This window comes from Artibeus jamaicensis, unplaced genomic scaffold (assembly GCF_021234435.1).
Source record: "Artibeus jamaicensis isolate MK-2021 breed Jamaican fruit bat unplaced genomic scaffold, CSHL_Jam_final scaffold_833, whole genome shotgun sequence".
In the NCBI taxonomy this organism is placed as follows: domain Eukaryota; kingdom Metazoa; phylum Chordata; class Mammalia; order Chiroptera; family Phyllostomidae; genus Artibeus; species Artibeus jamaicensis.
In genome coordinates this window covers 24,420,757-24,438,106 of record NW_026522056.1, presented here as the reverse complement: position 1 = coordinate 24,438,106, position 17,350 = coordinate 24,420,757, and the positions used below count along the sequence as shown (strand labels likewise).

Here is a 17,350-nt window from a genome sequence, read left to right as displayed (position 1 = left end):
GGGATGCTTATCAAAATATTGCAGTTTGAATTATACCCATGGTTTCTTGGTTAAAAACAATTTTGAAAAATGGTAAGTGAGAAGGTATAGACTGCTGTGAATTTATTGTAGGCCTTTATAAATTTAAATCAAAAGGACACGAATGTAAGGGAACTAGCTCTCCAAGTCATCACCGATTACAAAAGAGCAAGGAAAGAACACAGGAAGTGTGAGTTTCTAGACTCTTGACCTACACACCCCAGTCCTACTTTCTTACAGTCACAAGGGAGAAACATTTGTGTATGCTTCTCTGATGCCCCTTTTCAATCGTGCTTTAGTTTATAAACCTGCAATGATTCTCGTATGAAGGAATATATAAAAATACATTCTGAACTCAGTCTCTATTTTACGTTTGCATCTTCCGTTAGAGGCTGAATGTGAGCAGCACCTGCTCCAGAAATAACCCACTGATTCATCAGAACCACAAAATATTCCGCAAAAGAGTCAACTGCTTTACGATACAGATGGCATCTGTCATTTAAATAACTTGTTATTTAAATGGAGTAGTGAAAATATCTGACAACTCTTCTTCAGAAAAATTCAGCAAAAGAAATCTGAAGTAATATCTAAGACATCAGACGTTGTTTTCCGGCCTTCGAGATTTTTCTTTTATTGAGGGGCACACTATTATAACTGTACCTCTCCTTTCTCCTGAATTCCATCTGCTCATAGGTGTTATTGCGGGAGTTTGCAAGGAAATACTTTTGATTAGCACCGTAAAGGTCTAGTGTTGTGAGACCTTGAATGCAAAACGTCTGATAAAAATAAACTTCAAGGTCTCCCAATACTCTTATCAGATCAACGGTACGGTCCCAGAGTTGGTTGCTTAAATCTGCCTGGCTAAGCTGGAGAGTGACAAAGCTCAATACCCACAGGCTTGCAACCTTTTCGAATGTGATTATAATTCAGCAGCAGCTTTGCATCCTGGATAAAGGTTTCCCTTGAACACAAAGTATGTTACATGCTTGCGTGCTAGTGATCAAAATACTCAGAGGATTATGGCATTTGCTGTCCTTAAACCTCCAAAAATGGTGTTGAAATGCTACATCCAATCAGCTAAGCTGTAAATTAAATTTTCGTAGATTGAAGACATAATTCTCTTTCGTATGCCAGAAACTCATTTCACCCCTAGCATTTCTGTTAGCATGCAGCATCTAGCCGCATAACTCATGAGGTTTAATGAAAGTTTAAAAACAATCTGTTGCAGATTTTGTGCCTAATTTATTTTTAATTGCAAATTGTATGACACATTATTGCCAGTGAAAATAGAAATTTAATTTCCTTCCTGTTTTTTCCTCTTTCTTTTCTTTTTCTCTCGTAAAACTCTAATGCAACCTCAGATAGAAAATAAGGCTCACTATTCTGTTTCCCGGATTTTATTTCTTTAGTCTTAGTTCCTTGATGTGACTCCTTGGAAAATATCGTACAGGTCGCTTAGCACTGTTCTTCAAACACACTTTCATGTGTTTGGGGTGTGCCGTTTGGAATTTCTATGAGAAGTTTACGTTTGCACAATTACTGCCAGTGTGAAGCACTCACCGCCGTTAGGGCTCTGCCGCCTGCCACGGGGAAACTGTCCTCGCTGAATTCGACAGCTCACTCCTGATAATCTGAGAGCTGACGGTGTTGATCTCCAATGTGGCTTTGCATCATAGATCGAGAAGCTTTGCTAGTGATGGAGAAACAGCTCACAGAAGATGACCTTAATTATAAGAAGAATTAAAGAGTTTGAAACAATTAGATTATCTCAACCCCATATTTTCATCATATTAGAAAAATATTTTATTAGGTTAAAGTTTGCTTTGCATGTGACTTTTAATTTTTTGGAGTGGTCCTTTCTGCAATGCAACAAATGAAACGTGGACATGAACACACATTCCCGTGTTATTTATTTATTTTTTTTCGGAAAGGTGTGTCACATTGCCAGCCCTGGTTTGACTTGGGATGGGATCTGAACTGAAGCTTAATGTGAGGGCTATCAAGTGATTCCAGGAATATGTCAAAATCCCAGAGACAGACATGAAGGTCTCAGGCTGGATTTGCATTCCCGTCCGAAGCCTTTGGCACTTCACGTCCGAAAGTGAGCTGTGTCATTTCCTTTCAACTCCCTGACTTTCCATCCCTGCCCAGTCCTTGGAGAGTGGCCAACCGCGGCCTCCCCGCGGCCTTTCCCTGTCCCCGCTGCGCTGCATGTCAGTCAGTCGACCGCCTTCAGAGCCAGTGACAGGAGAAGGGCTGCCTCTCGGTGGAGGGGGGTGAAGGGGTGTTGGGACGCCCACCCCCTCCCGCTATGGTTCTCGCCGCCTGCACAGGTCCCAGCTTGCAGGGGCGGCTGGATCTGAGTGATAACCTGTTTCAGGATTGCCGTTCTCAGTCAGGACGTTAGGCCACAACACAGTCCGTGCAAGGAACACTTGTTGTGAAGGAGTGACTTGACCTCCTGGAAGACGTAGTTCAAGTTCAGGTAGAACTCGGGGCCTGGTTGGGGGAGATGGACTCAGCCTGGAATATTTTGAGCACTTGAACTGCAGTGCAGTTAAAAGTTTAGCCAGCAAACAGAGAACAGGCTGATCCAGAGGGGAAAGGGGAGGGAATTCGGGGGGAAAAAGGGGAAGGGTTTGCAGAACAAGTATAAAGGACACATGAACAAAAACTAGCGGGGGTGGGGGGGTGGGAATGGGAGGAAGGTGGGGAGGGCTGGGGGGTGGGCTGGGATGGGAGTAAAAGACAGACAACTGTACTTGAACAACAATGAAAATAAAATAAAATAATTTTTAAAAGAAGTTAAGCGAGAAAAAACGTTAGGACAATTAACTGTAAATAACCATTAAGTATAAAATACAATAGGCCTTCTAAACTCAATAGTTTTGATCATTTAACAATTACATACTTCTATAAAAAATGTCCAATTAGGTTTAAAAGCCGCCAAAGATAGCTATTTTATTTTTCCTGAGGCATTTATGTTTCTATCTTAAATTTTTGAATAGATCATCTGTTATATGATCATTTTTCTCCTTTTATGCACCACACAGTTTTAAAGGGAAACAGTGTCCAAAACACTATTTCTTAAGCTACTTGCACATCCCACCTTTGTCATATTAGTTCTGATTATAACAAAATGTGACTATCAATTATTCTTAATGAAGTAAATAAGTATGAAGATTTCAGAATGGATAAACTGCAGGTCTGTGTTCTTCAGTGAAATCTGATTGTCGTGTGTTTGTACAGCAGAAGTGCATGCGTGTGCAGGAGATCTGATGAAACTACCCGCCTCTGATAAACCGGAGCGGAGAGTGAGGCAGCCGTCCTGAGGTCTAAGATCAGATGGCCATTGACCAACTGGTGGGGAAGGCGTGAATGGATAGCCCTGCGGATGCAGGCAGCCTGTGCGGAGCGTAGCAATGTAGAATAGGCGGGATGATAGAACGATGAGGTTCTTTTATAGAAAGCATTGTAGCAAAACCCAATTACTATTAGTAGGGCATGAAGTTGTACCAGTTGTAAATTCCTGCCAGAGACTGGAGGCCAGATTTGCAAAGGGAAAGTGCCTCTTTCCCTTTTGTTCCTTCCCTCACCTTTTTGAGATAATTTTGGATAAAGATGGTAACAGGAGTAAGAGGCTTTGAAGTTTTGCTGATGTGTGTGCAGGCAGCTCGAATTGTCAGGCGGCTCAGCCTTCCCCAGCTGGGTCTAGGCTCGGAATTCTTAATTTTTTGCATATTGAAGGGGTGCCTATGTCTCTTCTCTGCACATTTACACAAGGCCAGGGTTGCATGGAAATACTCTGGTTGCACGTGACCATGCACACCCAACACACACTCAGACACACACACTGGCTCTCACCAGGGCGGAGATTCCACCAGGCATCTGTGAGCTTGGAGCTTTCGGCGTTCTGCTGAAGAGAAATATCTTCTTATTAATCAGAACCTTCGAATTGTGATAAATCCCTACTCAGCCCAGAGGATGGACTGGGGCATCTCTGCCCCTTTTTGGATGTCTGCAATTGTAACTCATCCCTGAATACCTGCCACTCAGTAAAAAAAAAAAAAAACAAGCAGCCAAAAACTGTTAAATAACAGTTTTTCTTAATTTGTATGGGTAGGTCTATGATACATGTCATCTCAAGCAAAGACAATGCAAAAAATTTGTTCAGTTTTTTAAAAAATCAATTGAAAATGAAAACATGTTTTTAAAGTAAAATATATGTACAAAATATTTTGTGCATATATATATGTGCATATATGGTAACAGATATATAATATACAATATAACAGATATATAGTATACAATATATACAAAATGTATTTTGTATGCAAAAGGCAATGTAATAACATTTTTTCTTTACCAATTTCATACTCTATTAGAGCTCATGGATTTCTCGCACTCAAACTGGACTTAAAAATGAAGTTATAGTCACAAAGTAGTTAGTTGACGTATGGATATCCTAAAGTCAGCAAAGTTTAAGCCAACTGATTCTCATTGAAAATTTTTGTTTGTATATAAGGTTTATGTGATTCCATAGCAGGTGTATTACAAATATGTAACTGAGTGGTAGCATAAGAGTTACACACAAAAGAAATCAAGTTCTAGTCTGGAAAGACAGCATGAGTACAAAATAAGGGTAAATATGAGAGCCCCTTGAAGCACTTGGAAATAGCATGTGTAGCTCAGATGGGAGAGTTGAAAAATTGTTACTTTTCATCTCTGCTACAAAAATGACCCATGCAAAGCAAAACATCTTGGGCTCATTTACACATGGTGTATGATTCAAATTTATTTTCTGTTTAGCAACCAGTGTGTTGAGAAAATTGGTGAATATTTCTTTGAGAAAATTAGTAAATATTTTTTGTCCAATACCCTAATGTCAAGATGTCACATCTTAGAGTATATTTATTTTACTTAGGTTTTATTTTGTTTTGTTTTAGATTAAAGAATAGTTATACTGAAAATAGGAGTAATCCAAATGGTGGGATAACTTTTCAAAGCACTGTTATAAAAAAATAAATAGATAAAAAGCCATTAAGTGGCAGCACTGTGTGAAGCAAGGCTTCCAATTCTCTTACAGTCTAATCTGTCTCCCAACACAATTTTTGAAGCAGTTAGTGATTCTCAGCCTTCTGTGCCATAATTGGAAGCTACTAAAATGGAACATTAAGACCAGAAGATACTTTGGAGACAACTAGTCTAAGATCCCAATTTTACAGGTGAGGAAACTGACAGAGAAATTCAATGACATGGCCAAGGTCATAAACCTAAATGGGGCAAAACCAGATCTCCTAACTCCCAGTCCCATGGTCTTTCCACAGGACTTCTATAACAGAATTGACTCCCAGAAATTATACCACCACCAGCCTAGTCACACGTTCCTGGAATCTCATAGGTGAAAAAACTATAAGGCATAATAACAGTTCAAGTTAATGTCCAACCTGGGCTTCAGGGGGCAGTGGCAGGGAATTGATTGGAACTTAAAATTTTCAAAGGTGTAAGGTTGTTTGAGCCCCTGAACAGTATTATAGCTAAAACATTAGTGGTTAAAAGTCAAAAAGATGATTTGGGGGAAAAAATAGGTGAACAATTTCAACAAGCTTTCCCACATGCAACAAAATCTGATTGGCCTGTTGTGAAAAGTAGAACAACATTGAGCATACGTCCTATCTATTGTTGAGGTTTGAGTCCAAAATAAACACTCAGCCCTGGCTGGTGTGGCTCAGTGGACTGAGTGACAGCCTGTGAACCAAAGGGTCACCAGTTCGATTCCCAGTCCGGGCACATGCCCAGATTGCGGGCCAGGTCCCCAGTGGGGACCTGTGAAAGGCCACCACACATTGATGTTTCTTTCCTTTTCTTTCTCCCTCCCTCTCCTTCTGTCTAAAATTAAATAAATAAAATCTTTGGAAAAAAAGAGTAAATACTCCATTGTGATTTGCTCTGCATTCTACCTTCTGAAAAATAATTAGAAATGCACACAGGAATGCAGGGCATATGAACATGGCTAAGACTTGAGGCCCTCACTGGACATTTCACTCCATTCTCCCCCAAATCTAGACTTCCAGGTATGTGACTCTGAATAGTTGCCATTACAGTGCAGACCCTTGACCAGCTGGAGGTGAGTGGCCTGTCCTGGGACCTGGAAGGTCCTTCCCTGGGCAGTAGGAGTGGCATCTGTGGGGTGAGAGGATTCGAGAGAACTCGGGAGGCTGGGCTGCCTGTGTGCCTGCCAAGTGAGTTGGAGAACAGGCAGAAGTTCCCCCCACTTACTTACAAGAGCCTGACCATCCTTTTTAAGAACTGAGGCCAGAAATGAAAAAGAAGCCAAAATTATTCTCTATGCCTTGACTCTCCTGGAATACACGCTGCTTGTGAGCACGGAGCTTTCATCAATGCTACAGGTGTGCGTGGAACAGCTAACGGTGGGCCAGTCCTCTGCCGGATGCTGGCTGTGTGAGAGAGTCATGTGTTTTCTGTGATCCTGTGGGATTTAGACTCGTACAGCTAAAGCTACATTCATTCCTTGTAATTCCTTTCATCATGTGATGCATGATGCAATGATCGATTAGATTAATGCAATCCAACTACCTGGTCTATTCTTATTCATTTATTCAACATTCATAGTCTGCCCCCATGTGCTACGCGTTGTCAGACTGCTGGCCTTCACATCTTTCTCTACGTTTTACACAAAACAACTGGATGAGGGAAGCAGAGGGAAATGAAGTAAAATCTGCGAAGAAAAATCTGATTTGTAGTAATACTTTCAGAATATAATCAGTCATATATAAATACACCCATATACACAGAGTGAAGCAGAGAGAAAAACAGCATGTCTTTTCCTGAATCCAGCTCATTGACCTTCAGTATTTCTTCCTGTTCTAACAAATCGATATTCTAATGACCTGTTATTGATAATTGAGCTAACACAATTTTTTAAAAATTCATGTCATCATGATATTCTGGCTGTTTACTAAGTAAATTGTGTCCTACAAATGAAGGGAGCTATCCTTCTAAGTACGGTAAATGTAACAACCGTGAACACTAGATCGTACATAGATCATGGCCAAATGTGTGGTTTTAGGCCCAATTTTGCTACTTACTCATCAAAACCTTGGACAAGTGGCTTCAAACTAGCTGAGCTTCAGAGGATATAGGGTAATATAATGAGTTTGACTGTGACCCTCCATTTAGCCCCTCTAAGGAGTCCGCACCCAGCAGCGAGGGAGCTTCCAAGACCACACAGAGCATGTTTGCAGTGGGCTGAGAGGCTCAGACACAGCTGCCCTGTGGATGCATAACAGTAGCAGTGGAGAAAGCCCCCTTTTGTTTTCAGACCACATTCAAATCACAGGTATTTGAATTGACTTGGCCTTTAACCACGGTTGAAAAGGCATGTGCTGTGAGTAATTCCAAGAAAATAAAACGGGGGCCTTTTCATAAACAAAATTAAAACCAATGTCAAGAAACAAGTCACCCACCTAGGCAAGAGGTAATGAAGAACATAAGGCCATATGTAAGCGAAGAATAAGTGGCGTCAACTGAACTTGAGTTATCAAGAAAAGAGGATTGTCTTGGAGAGAGAGACAACTTCCAATCCTGGCTCTCACCCCTTTTACAGGCTGCTGACTAATCTCTCCAAACTCCCTTTGTTGTCTGCAGAATGCAGTTAAGTACATGGACACCATAGGGACAGAACAAAATTCAAAGGGTGAATTTAGTGACGTACTTCTATTCATGTCCCCAAATAGTTGATGCTAAGGAAAGCTTGATTTCTCTTCCATTCTTCCTCTTAATCTTTTGACAAAATGGGATAATACGTGGGCTTTGCCTAACTCAGCTACTTTGAGGATAAAATGAGGCCATACTTGTGAAAACATTGAATGTCGTAAAGATTTAAGTAATTGTGTGGCAGTATTACTGATAGTGGATTTCTTGACTTCATTATGCCAAAAGACTTTACCAAGAAATATAATTCTATTCCAAGAGACTTTAGCTAATCATAGATATGACTGGCACATAACAGGCTACTACTTGAATGTGGGCTGCAGGTCATGTTCTCCTTTATATCAGGGAGACAGGGCCCCCTCAGACACAGTCTGTGGGGGGGCTGCTGTTTGTGAAGACACATTGGCTGGGTTTGCGATGACGTCAGAGTTCTCACTCTTCTGGTGTTTCTACCCAGCACAGATGGCGAGTGTGTCACAAGCTAGAACGAGTTACAAGAAGCAGGTGCCTCACAGGGACTCTGTGTTTGTTAACACAAAGCAGCACCTTCAGGTTCTCTGACCAGCACCTGCTCTATGACCTTGGCCATGGTGCGTGGCCTCTCTGAGCCTCAGCGCCCGCATCTGCACAGTGGGGCTAACAATGGTGCATTTACGACATGGATCGTTTGGAGGACAAAATGAGTGCCTGGCCTGTGATAAGCTGTCAGTGAACTTTAGCCATTGCTCTTAACTCTGCATAAGTAAACATATGACCTCATCTTTTGTGCATCTATTAGAAAGAGAAATAATCATTGTAATCAAAAGGATGGGGAGGGCGGTTTGTGCTTTCTGCCCCCAATGCCTTGTGAATGGGGCTGTTCTTTGAAGAAGACCCTGGCTAGACTGTGAGAGAGTTCTCAAGGTCCTCCTTGAGGTGGAACCAAGGTGAAGAGTGGCAGGTATACCCAGCAGACTATGGTAAGACGAGAATGGCGGGGCAAGATTTCGGGAGGCAGAAAATAGAATCTCAGTGGTGATCAAAGACAGGGGCAGCTGCAGCATATAGACCATAGTGATACCTGCCGGGCCCTGTGTCCCTCTCAGATGGCCTGTCCCGTGTACGAAGTAACTACCTTCCACCAAAACGCACGGCAGGAAACAGCAACATACACCCCAGTAGCTCTGTTGTTCTAACCCCAGAACACCCTCAGTAACTGCTGTCTCCTCCTTCACGTACCCTTTGCTAAAACACATGAGAACATCTTTTCTTTACCTGCACAACTCTAGTGAGCAGCCAGTACCAGCTAGAATCAGGTACTTTTGGAAAGAATTGAGGCTCACCTGCTCTTTCTCTTCCTGTATGGAATTAGTGAAACAGGAAAGTCTATTCTGAAAGAAAATGTGATGCGCACATACAGGTTACAATTTAGACCACTTAGGGCACAGGTATCAAACACAAGACCCTCGGGCAGAATCCAGCCCTCCACCTGGTTTTCTCTGGCCCAGCACCTTGTTTCTATCCCCAAGTAGCACTGAGCTCTCGCTTAACTGTTAAGGAGTAGTTATATTTATATAGTCCTAAAATCATAGTAACCCTTTGAAGGCAACTGCAAGGCTGATATGGCCCCCAGTGAAAATGAGTTTGACACCCATGGCTTACAGTAAAAGTAAAAGGCTTCGTTTTGCAAAGGTCCATTCAGGTAAAGGTGTGAAGGAGCAGACCAACACTGCCATGAGTATTTTAGAAAGAGTCACTGTCTTTGGAGGGGGGGATATTGGTTGTTGCCTCCAATTCAAAGAAAGCTACCCTAAGGTGGTTTTATGATCATGGACTTCTGTTGTTCATTCTTAGGCCCCACGTGGAAATGCACCAAATAATGACAGTGAGTTGACCCATTTCCCCTTTAGAGTTTTAAGCTAGTTAACTATAGGTAGCGGCTGTAATGGCACATTTACTATTTCACTTTTGCAGCTTTTAGAGCGACAAAAATTGAGCCCTCTGTCTTGAGTTTGATACCTTAAACTGTCCTAAACGCCAGCAATGCTGTGATAGATAAACACCGGCAACAGATACTTCATACGTGTCACAAAAGGCTAATTTAGACGCTGCAAATCAGTGGTTTGCAGAGGAGAAACCGAGGGGGTAAAAGTAAGATGTGCGAAACTGCCTGGTGACAGTCTCACTCTGTGATGTGACACTGTTCTATGAGCGTCTCGTAGGACCTGGAGTGGCTGTGCCTCGCTTTCACATTGCCGGTGAGCACTTACTTGTAGTAGCTGCTGGCCACACCGCAGCGCCCCGAGGTGCAAAATCATGGTTTTGCGTGGTGTTTGTTCCAAGCATAGGGGTGAGTGACGAGCGTTTCAAATAGGAATCATCAGAAGAGGAACCAGAGAGACTTTTGTTGAGTTAAAGACATTCCTTCACAGAAGATAGACAGACATAGTCTGTGATTAACGATTCAGCCCGGACCTGATAGGTACCCTTCAAATACACAGCTGATTCTAAATGAGCCCCACGGGATGATACCTCTTCATGCCCAACTGCTCTGTCCTTTGTGAAACAGGTATGTGTGGTCTGTACCACTGACAACCTAAACATGTTAGGAAAAAGGTACTGAGTAACTTTAAAATAAATTACACGTTAATATTCAATTTGCTCTATTTTCTTTCAAGCAGAATTAGTTTGGGGAAGTATTTTAGTTAATTTATTATTGAAAAAGACCTTACTAGCTTATTCAAGCAAGAAAATTATCCCAAAAGCTTGCAAGATTTATAATGCTTAGGGAAAAAAAAAAAGCAATTCAGAACCTAATGAGACATTTTAGGCCTCATTTACATCTCTAACCTGACTCATTTTCTGCAAAACGTTTTTGTTGGTAATTTACATACTAAGAGCAAGTTATTTATCCATCCCTAACCAAAAAGTTGATGAGATTACTAATACCACAGTGAAATTAACATTATCTCAAAAGCTAAATCTGTCCATTTCTATGAGGTTGAGTATCAGAGTCATTTATTTAGCTATAATCTTTGTAACATGCAGGCCACGCATCCAGATTCTGAGAGGATAACGTGAAATCTCAAATGTCTCGCTGGCACACTCTCCCCATTGGCAGGATTCTTCCCAGGAATGCACCGGGCTCCGGACCTGAAGCACAGTGCGGTGCTCTGTGCCAGTGCTCTGCGCATGCTCCCACCCGCAGCTGCCCGGGAAAATGAACAATGCAATGGAATGTGTTCTCTAAAACAAGCTCCAGCATCATACGAGGTCTGTCCAGAAAAAGTCCAACATGGTTAACGTAACGAGAACGCTTTGCACAACTACGTTACCTGGCAGCCAAGGAGAGTGGGCTGGAATGCGCATGCGTGAACAATGAGGACTTCACTGTACTAGTCAGTGGGGGTGGTAGATGCCACTGAGGGAGCATGTGTACTGCATGGGCATTGCATTCGAAATGACTGAGCAAATAGAGCAATCAATCTGCGTCCAATTTTGTGTTAAGCTTGAACATTCCTCTGCGGAAACTATTCAGATGATTCAGAAGGGCTACGGCTATGGGCACCTGGTGATTGGCAGCTTCATCACAACAACATGCCTGCTCATGCATCACGTCTTATGTAGAGATTTCGGTGAAACGTCAAATCACCCAGGTGACTCAGCCCCACTACAGCTCAGATTTGGCATCTTGTGACTTCTGGCTTTTCCCTAAACTAAAATCACCTTTGAAAGGGAAAATATTTTACACTATTGATGAGACTCAGGAAAATATGATTAGTTAGCTGATTGGGACTGGGAGAACTGTGAGAGGCCCCTATTTTAAAGGGGACTGAGGTGCCACTGTCCTATATACACTGTTTCTTTTTTTTTTTAATTGATTATGCTGTTACAGTTGTTCTATTCCCCCTTTGTTCCCCTCCACCCTACCCCTCATTCCCACCATTACCCCCCCTTTAGTTTATGACCATGTGTCTCAAGTCCTTTAGATTCTATATTTCCCATGCTATTCTTGCCCCCCCCCCATCTATTTTCTATCTACTGTCTATGCTACTTATTTTCTGTACCTTCTCCCCCCCCCCACTCCCCTGTTGCTAACCCTCCTTGAGATCTTCATTTCTATGTTTCCACTCCTAATCTAGCTGTCCTTTTAGTTTGCTTTCGTTTTAGGTGTGCTTGTTAATAACTGTGAGTTTGTTGTCCTTTCACTGTTCATGTTTCTTTAACTTCTTTTTCTTAGATAAGTCCCTTTAACATTTCATATAATAAGGGCTTGGTGATGATGAACTCCTTGAATTTGATCTTATCTGAGAAGCACTTTATCTGTCCTTCCATTTTAAATGAAAGTTTTGCTGGATAGAGCAATCTTGGTTGTAGGTCTTTAGATTTCATGACTTGGAATACCTCTTTCCAGCCCCTTCTTGCCTGTAAGGTCTCTTTTGAGAAATCCGCTGACAGTCTGATGGGGACTCCTTTGTAGGTGACTGTCGCCTTAGCTCTTGCTGCTTCTAGGATTCTCTCCTTCATTTTAATCTTGGCTAATGTAATGATGATGTGCCTTGGTGTGTACCTTCTTGGGTCCAACTTCTTTGGAACTCTCTGAGCTTCCTGGATTTCCTGGAAGTCTATTTCCTTTGCCAGATTGGGGAAATTCTCCTTTATTATTTGTTCAAATAAGTTTTCCACTGGTGGCTGTGCCTTTCCCCATTCTGGTACCCCTATAATTCAGATGTTGGAGCGTTTAAAGATGTCCTGGAGGTTCCTAAGACTCTCCTCATTTCTTTGAATTCTTGCTTCTTGACTCTTTTCTGTTTGGCCATTATTTGCTTTCTTCTGGTCCACTCCATGGATTTGAGTCCTAGTTTCCTTTTCATTGCTATTGGTGTCCTGTGCAATTCCATTCATTTCAATTAGTTTCGCCTTCATATATTTGTCTAATTTGTCGGTATAATCAACCAGTTCTGTGAGGATCCTGATCACCAATGTTTTAAACTGTGCGTCTGTGAGTTTTGCTATTTCTTCATCGCTTAGATCTATTGGCTCTGGGGCTCTGAGATCCTCCCGCGCCATTCTTGGTCTGTTTGGGCCCTTTAAGTGTGAGAAGTGGTGCCTTGGACTCCCAGGTCGCTGGGTTGTGACGCTGTATGTGGGGGCGTGTCCAGAGCGGGGAAATGGCGACCCCCTCTGCCGCTTCTCACAGCTGGGTGCGGAGGAGCCGTGCCTTAGGTGGTTCACCTGAGCCGGGCTACTCTGAGTCGCTGGGTTATGACGCTGTATGTGGAGGTGGGGTCAGAGCTGGGAAATGGCGGCGCCCTCCACTGCCGCTTGCCGTGGGGACCTGCCGGCCCAGTCCAACCGCCCACTCCCTCGCCTGTCCACCCGCGCACAAATGCGCAACCTCAGTCAACACGCATCCCCAGGCCCGGCTGTCTCCCCCGCGGTCGCTCTCCTGGTCGCTCGCTGGGTCGCTCACTAGGTCTGACCCTGCGCCTGGATTCCGCGGGCCTGAGTGTGTCTGGCCGAGTTTTCCTGTGCAACCCCGCTCCGCCAGCCGCTGGTTTCGCCCCTTACCGGTCAGGCTGAAGAATTTGTTGTTAACGGACTTCCGAAAAGTTCAATTTTCCGTGTTCTGGCTGTGTTTTCTATTGCTAATATTTAGTTTTCTCTAATCTTGGTTGTGTGGGAAGGCACGGCACATCCACCTATGCCTCCATCTTGGCGGAAGTCCCTATATACACGTTTCTTGTATCTTGTATCTTCTTCAGTAAACGTCTCTATTTTTCATATTACATGACTAGATAGATACCTTCTGGACAGTCCTCGTATATCACATACATTATGATTTACTATGTAATATATGATATATATAATATTACCGTCTATCCATAATTGTTCCCTCTATGACTTACTCTCACAACACAGTGAGTTTATAGTAGTGTGGCTATAATAGTGTGCATACTACATATCTATATCATAGAAACTGCTGTTACATCTGTCGTTGAATTAGTCCTTCTCTGAGCACAGGTTGAGGGCTGCACTCTAAGACCTTCAGGACCGTCCTGAGGCACAGTCTCCTAGTTCGCCTGCCCCCTTGTGTGAAGCCCCTCTGAGTGGCATACACACTACCCCACCCAAACCCTGGGCTGGAGAGAGCATATTCCATCTGCGTGGCTTCTTTTCCAAAGAAGGCATTGTGATCCCTATAAAAAGTTAGAGCCCTTGGGACAGCGTTCAACCTGATTTCAGTTTGTTCCACATCTCCTGTAAGCCTTCCTGCTTAAACTAGTTCAGAATTTCACCGTGGTCAGAGACAGTCTGGGACCACACAGTGTTCCACACTGTACCCCCTACTAGTGACCTTGGAAAGCCCAGAGTCTGAGGCTGGGCCATCAGAGCCAGCTGCAGGTCCATGCCCTTGATGGATGGATGGATGTGGCTCTATTCCTTCCCTATGTAATTGTAGTTTACTCAGTAATGAGTTTCAGATTGTGTTTGTTTTCAAACACTGTTGGCTATTGCACTGTTCCTGTAAGTAGAGGGTTTGTAAGGGGTTTTACACAATCGATTATGAGCAGGGAAAACAGTGCTTGCTAAGTGTCATTACCAAAAGCTCATCTGCATAGTTAATTGCTATTCACCAGATTTGTTATTTTATGACATTTTAAGAACTGAGTTTTTGTATCCTGTCTGTTTGGGGACTATCAAGTACTGTGGACACCGCAGCCACTATCTCTGTGGCTGTGGCCACCATCAGAGTCACGGCCACCAATGACGTGGGCACATGAGGAACAGTGGCAGAGAAGTGAGGGGCACAAGTCACCAGGACTGTTGGAGTGCCCATAAATTGGGGAGAAAACACTGGGGTGGGGGAGGAGCTTCCCAGGATGGTTGTGTTGTCTCCCTGCATCTTCTGGAAGCCATAATATCATCTATCAATTTACTTAAAAATTATTGTCATGGAGTGGAATTTCTCTTTGTTACTACCAGGACCTGTAAAGTGTCACCAAGTGAAGAGGCTGGCTATACCTCATGACATGCTTGCATTGGAGTTGAATCCTGTAACTTGGCTATTTTATGACCATTAAATCCAATGCTCAGAAGATCAGAACCAGGGCCCCAATGGTTCTGCTATTTTTCTGTACCCAAGAGACTTTCAGTGTTTTAGCTATACCCTTAGTAGATAGTGTGCACTTGTAAATTAAATCCGATGTAGCTATTTATTTTTTTCCAGAAAAAAAAGCTTTACAACTCATGCCATTATAGATGTTCAGACATAAGACTTAGCCATAGAAATTGTTTACATATGTGAATAATGCATGTGCAATCATACCGGTCTGTGTGCCCCTGTATAAGGCATGCCCTTCTCTCTCCAGGCCAAACGCTCCTTCCTGAGAAGAGCTGCTTGCTGAGAAGGCTGGGTGGCCACCGCCCTCCACGGCAGCAGAGCCGGGGACCTAGGCACAGTGCCTTGATTTCGCTGGCAGCCAGCCCCCGGAGGGCAGGAGCAGCCTCCCAGGAAGACGCCGCCATGGTGAGTACCCATGCGAGACCAGGCACGGTGAGAGCCCTGTCTCCTGGAGAAGCCTGCTTTCTGGTTTTCTAGTCAATCCCGTCATTCTTTCAGACATAACTTCTGGGGAACTGTCAAGCATCTATCTTTTCTCTTCCCGTTTTTTCTGCACTCTGCCTATAGTCAAGAGTATTTCTGTGAACGGCTGACAATTCGCTTTCCCTGTGCGCATCCGTGCGCAGTGCCGCACATGTCCACTCACAAGCAGAAAGAAGGAAAGAAAGAAAAACTAGAAGGCCATTTTGTGTAAGTCTTTAATTTAACCTCACCATCATATGGCTGTGGACATCAGTTAGAAAGCTCTCTTATCAAGTGTCCAGCTGCCAGAAACCTTTGAAATCCAGGAATCACTTATGTGAATTTTACATAGAAGTGGCTGAAAACATAAAATACCTTTGGTTCATAAGACAGGAAAGATAAGTGTTGTCAGAAAGTAATCTGGAGTAAGTGCGTGGTAAACTATGGGAATGAAACTCTGTTGTGCGCTCGTGAGATTGTGAAGGGGGTGAGCCGGGCAGTCACCATGTGGATGACAAGGTGCTACCCATTCACCTACAAGCCAGTCGGCGTCAGCGGGTGGGGCATGGCAACATAATTTTTATCGTGAGACTATTGTTGGCCCTGGTAATTATGAATACATTATAAAGTAACAGTGTTATTGAGCTGTCGTTTTCTCTTTGTGGTCATTTAGAGTTTTGTGATTTGGAATTTTTAGGTTTCTCTAAACATCTTTATCATTGTATTAACTGCTTTGTGAACAAGAATTATAAAAAGTAGAAAAATGTATTATTTGCTGCACTGGATAATCTCTGAGTGCTCAAGATTTTAAGGTCGGACTATATTTAGAGAGAACTCATACTGGCATATGGTGTGGGCAGAGATTGAAAGCAGGAATTCTATAGAACGTCTAAATGTCACAGGTGTTATTGGAATGCCAATGTGCTTTTCTATACATTTACAGGCATTATGTATAGCTAGAGTTCTACACTGTGATTTTACACTTTATTTCCTGACTTTTTCACCTATTACCTTTTTTCAAATGACTGAAACTAAAAATACCCTCATGAAATTAAGAGCATGAATACTTTGGCAAATAAAGACAGTGCAAGTTTTCTGCTCTTATTAAGATATTTCTTTCATTTTTCCACACTTCTGATAAGTTCAGCTGAACTAACTATGCACTGTGAGAAATCCTTCTTACATGGAACTCCTGTCTGTCAACATGAAATAGATCTTTCTTTGGGGATAAGCAATTTGGACACTAATGATTTGAGGAAAGAAGGAAGATAAAAACGAGTAGTACAATTATAGGAAAATTATATTTCAATGAAAGTGGAATTGAAAGTTAAAAAACACATACAGTTAATGAAGAGGTTCATTTCATTTGCTATTTTCACCATAAAATCAAAGTCTTCACATTCTTAAATTGACAAAAACCATCATTCAGTTTTGCAGGAACAACTAACTGAGTTTTAGGGCAAAATAAGATGATATATTTTTTAGTTAAATGCAGTTGTATAAAAATTAATGAAAAAACCCATCACTTATGTCATTCTGCATATTTTTAAGCATTTTTCATCACCATACTACTAATTAATGTGTAGGAAAAATGCTCTATTTAAATGATGTTCTCATTTGCTTATCTGATATTACATTGATGGGTAAAAAACATGACATTACTTAGTGGGGCAACACAAACCCTTGAAAGTTGTGAGTATCCAAACTATACTCAGTCTGATGCTATTGCCACAACAGCATTTACAATCAAACATGCATTTCTGTAGGTACTGTCATTCATAAACAAAATGTGTTCAGTTTTTTACCATTGCATTTTTGGAGTTGTTACCTGAGTAATATTTATTGCAAACACTTTCAGAGTAATTTTGTAGAAATAACACAACCCTTCAAGGAACACAACTGCTTTCTTCCCAGGGACAGAAATGTTTTAAAAAGAAAAAAAAAGTTTTGTGTCGTCTTTCCTCCATGATGACTATATTGTCCTGGGGTCATGGGGATTTGCCATGTGAGAAAGCAAACTATGTGGCAGGT

General features: G+C 42.3%; 1 long non-coding RNA gene across 1 annotated transcript in view; it reads left to right on the top strand.

Moving 5' to 3' along the window:
- The window catches only part of LOC128626628 (uncharacterized), a 433,748-nt gene extending 418,593 nt beyond the window's left edge, over positions 1-15,155 (top strand). Inside the window, exon 3 of the long non-coding RNA XR_008390615.1 lies at positions 15,105-15,155. This is a non-coding gene — a long non-coding RNA (uncharacterized LOC128626628). The remainder of the gene's footprint in view (positions 1-15,104) is intronic.
- Positions 15,156-17,350: the final 2,195 nt, after the last annotated feature.